The sequence below is a fragment of the Bactrocera latifrons genome, unplaced genomic scaffold (genome assembly GCF_001853355.1).
Source record: "Bactrocera latifrons isolate USDA-ARS-PBARC rearing strain unplaced genomic scaffold, ASM185335v1 scaffold_752, whole genome shotgun sequence".
In the NCBI taxonomy this organism is placed as follows: Eukaryota; Metazoa; Arthropoda; class Insecta; order Diptera; family Tephritidae; genus Bactrocera; species Bactrocera latifrons.
The window spans coordinates 33,781-38,562 of NW_017537437.1; positions in this window are offsets into that span (position 1 = coordinate 33,781).

Here is a 4,782-nt window from a genome sequence, read left to right on the forward strand (position 1 = left end):
TCGTATGAGCAGTCAGTTGAAGCTGARTGACACCAATTGAGAACTAGTTCAAAAGAGAGTAAAAGCTAAGCGTATTTATTCAGAGTCAATTTCTATTTGTTCAGTATATTCRGTAGAGTGTTGATTATCGTTGGAAATGCTTGTTGTTGGAAAGAGATTTTCGTGATTAGGTGGATTAGATTGCACAGTAGTGTTGGTAGTAGTATTGTTGAAGTCAGTATATTTATTAAGCGAGTTTAAGGGGTTGTTTAAGTTAGAAATAAAAAAGGCTGTTGTTGGACTGAAAATTTTAGGATTTAAGAAAGAGTTTTGTTTGGTACAGTTGTCGATGATATTTTTAGCTGAATGTGAGACGTTGTTGTAGTCTGAACTGATCGATGCAGGATTGTTGATGGAAAGATGCTTATTGTTGGCGATTGGTGAGTGATTTTTGCTGGTTAAAGTGTTTATTGATGAGTTGGGTGCAGAGGTGACCTCTGCGTTTTGTTTTGATGTACTAGGCAAGTCATTGTCGGCAGTTCTATGAGTATTTTTAGATTTTGTGGAATTTTTGATGGCTGAAATTTTTGTTGGTGTGGTGGTTAGAGAAGATACCTCTTTTGTAGGTTAAGGCACATGTGCAAAGCTAGCAGTGAGGGAAGGAAGGAAGTATTTTCTCTATACTTTTTGAGGGCTTCGTGCATACTGCACTTTTCTAGTGTCTTTATTTTTAAAATTTCTTTAGTTTGCATATACTTTGGACACGTATAGTCAGAAGAGCGATKCTCGCCAAAACAATTCGCACACATAACTCGGATGCAGTCATTATCGTGTGGAGAAGGAAAATTGCAAATTACGCATGTTGGGGAACCTTTACAATATTTTTGCGTATGACCTAATATCTGGCATGACCTGCAGCGCATTGGATTAGGCACGTACGGTCGCACAGAGGTCATCCTCCATGCGATGTTTATTTTGTTTGGAAGGGAATAGCTGTTGAATGATAATAGCATAACATCAGTAGGCTTTATAACACCTTCAACCTTGCGAGTGAACTTATCAACTGGGAAAACTTCGTAAGAACTCAGACCTTCTATTATTTCGCTTTCAGGCACATCGTTTAAAAACGGTGCATAAATGGTGAGTTTGTTACAATTAAGATGTTGATGATAGCTAGCGCTAACAGCGCCAATGTTGAAAAGAYATTTCGTTTTTATAAACTTTTCTGCTACTTGCTTATTTTTCACTAGCAGTAAWAGGCTGCCGTCGCGTAATTCACTAATTTTGTTTATATCTTTGCTCACGGTAAGCAAGGCATTGTAAACACGAAAACAAGAAGCTTTCGAAAGGGGTGTAGTATTCTCATCGGATTTAATCACAATATACTTTGGGTCATCACTTTTCATTGGCGGTAAGGCAGGAAAAGAATCTTGCAGTTTTTGATACGATTTTTTACGTTTTGGTTGGGGACCTTGGGCCAACGCAGAAAACCTGTTGTCCCCGAACTGGAAGCCCACCGGGGGCATAATGGAAAAATTATAATACACTTATATAAGTCTTGGATTATATTTCTCACTTAAAATAATTATTATTCGCGTTACTTAAGTAAGCAGACCGGGGTGCAAAAAAAAAAAACACAAAAAAAGAGCACAAATTGTTGTTGCCGATAACGGCGCTTTGTTTACAAAAACTAACAATCAACTAAGTAACACGTCCGCACTCGATCAATGCTGATTAGCGACGATAATAATTTACAGCGTATAACAAAAAAGGTTACGCATTTACCTACATTCACTGGGAGAGATGATGTCACTATAAACTCATTCATAAGCGGCGTAGAATATATGTTGTCCAATATAAGAGACGAAGAAACCAAAGCCGAAGCAACAAGAGCAGTTTACTATAGGATAATCCAAGGAGAAGCAAAGGATGTTGTAATAAATCTACCAAACCCCGGTAACTGGACAGAGATAAAAAATTGAGGTATAAACCAGACGTGGATCCGCATGAGCTTTGATGATTGTAACATAAAAGTAAACACGGTAAGCGAATTAAATACTGAAACACAAAAAATTAAATATAAGGCCGATGAAATTAAAATATACTATAAAGACGACGTCGGCATAGATTTAAATAATATAGACAGCTTATTAGTAAACACAATAAAAGAAATGACACAGGGGACGCTACTCGACAAAATATATGAAGAATAAGACCTGTACAATATTATACAAATCGTGACAAGAAGACGATTCGAAGATACCTGTATCAGGACGGAGTTTAAAAAATACCGAAGGACAGATGGACTATTTAGGCAGAATAAAAATTATTACGAAGAAAAGCAAGTTGATAAATTCATAAATAGAGACAGATCAGGGCAATTTAAACAAAATAATAACAATTATTATTATAATAGAGGTAATAGAGATAACTTTTCAGGCCAAATGAGGTATGGTAATCAATATAAAGAGTACAGAGGCCATTATTCAAGGCAAAATAGAAATAACAATTTTAATAATAATCGAAACCATTTTAACAATGAAAAAAGTCAAATGCCAGGAAACCCTAGACAATATTCAGGCCAAAATCGCTTGAATCACCATAGGCAAGGGCAGGTCGAACCAATGGAAATAGATAATATCGAAAGAGACTTTAATAATCCTCAAACGGCAGGAAACCTTAACACGCAGTTTAGCCAAAATAGCTTAGACTACGGTCAAAGCCAGAAGGAATCAGAGGTAAATTATACTTTAGGGGAAGAAACCACTAATAGCGTTTTTTTTTATGAAAGTACCTCGGAATGTTTACCAAAAATAAAAATAATGATTAAAAATAAAACATATATTGCTCTAATATACACAGGAGCTAGCTTTAGCCTAATTAACAATGAAATATTCGATTTCACAAAAGTCAAGTTAAAACATCCCATAACATTTAGCACATTAACAAACAAAGATGTGATAAACTATGAAGTGCATTCAGAAGCACCGGGAGAATTTAATCTAGCCAAAAATGCAATGGTTCGTTGGAAAATATCACCATTAAAAGGAAGGATGTATGATTTTATAATAGGCATCGATATATTAAACTTTTTAAATGCACTAATAAAATTGAAAAAAAGGAAATAATACTTAATGGAAAGCAGAGTAAATTTTTAAATAATCCCTATGAATTTAATAATATTTGTACTCTCGAAACCAGAGATTTGAACTTAGACAGGTAAAATTGGTTCATCTAAATGAAGAAGAACATAGAGAAGTTCTTAAATTATTAAAACGATTTAATAAGTTACTATTTAAGGAAGGTGACAAATTAACAAATACAACTGAAATTCAACACGAAATAAAAACTGTTACACAACACCAAATTAATTCAAAATTATATAGATACCCCCCTCAGCATGAAATGGAAGTTAGGAAACAGATCGAAGAAATGGAGGATCAAAGAATTATACAAAAAAATTATTCTAGATATTCAAGCCCACTAATAGTAGTACCCAAGAAGATAGATAACTCCTGTGAAAATGAATAACGCATAGTAATGGATTACAAAAAATTAAATGAGGTTACAATAGACGATAAATATCCGCTTCCGAACATCGATTCAATTTTAGATAAACTGGGAAGGGCACAGTATTTTACAACAGTAGATTTAGCAAAAGGGTATCACCAAATTCTAGTAAGAAAAGAAGATAGAGAAAAACGGCATTCGTAACGCCACATGGTTTATATGAATTTGTAAGGATGCCATTTGGACTAAAAAATGCACCAGCCACATTTCAACAGCTGATGAATGAAATATTAAGAAACTATATCAATAAAACATGCGYTGTCTACTTAGACGATATTTTGATTTTTAGCACATCCTTAAGTGAACATATTAAAGCCATAACAGACATTTTCAAAGTTCTTGAAAGTAAAAATTTAAAAATTCAAATAGACAAATGTATCATGAAAAAGGAAACTGAATTTTTGGGGCACATCCTAACAAAAGAAGGAATGAAGCCGAATCCAAACAAAATTAAGGTAATAAACAATTTGGAGTTACCACGAACAGAGAAACAAATTGAAAGTTTTTTGGGCGCTACAGGATACTATAGGAAGTTTATCAAAGATTATGAAAATGTCAGCATAAAAGACACCACATATATCGAAGCATTTGAAAAATTAAAAACTTTAATAAGTACACATGCTATTTTACGATTCCCAGATTTTGAAAAACAATTTACTTTAACAACTGATGCATCTAATTATGCAGTAGGGGCAGTGTTATCATAGGAAGGGCACCCAGTATGTTATGCATCAAGGACATTAAACAACCACGAAAGCAATTACTCCACAACAGACAAAGAATTTTTAGCAATAATGTGGAGCGCAAACTATTTCAGACGGTACCTTTATGGTAGAAAATTCAAAATTTTAACAGATCACCAACCAATAAAATTTTTACATTCAAAGTACAGGGGTAAAGATATGTTACCACGACACCAAAGATGGTTATTAAAGCTAGGAGAATATCAATTCGAAATAGATTATTTAAAAGGAAAGGAGAATAGAGTGGCTGACTTTTTGAGTAGATTAGAAAATAGGGAAGACACTATTTCAGAAAAGATGGGGAGTGAAATAACACAAAAAAGAACTTAATTCTATTAATAAGTTAATTTATGATAACGATAAACAAAATATATACTTAGACCAATTCACAAAAATTCAATTATTAAAAAGTAAAATAGATCATATACGAGACAATATAGTATCAGCCAAATATGGGATATTACATCCTAATATATTAACAAGTAAAGAA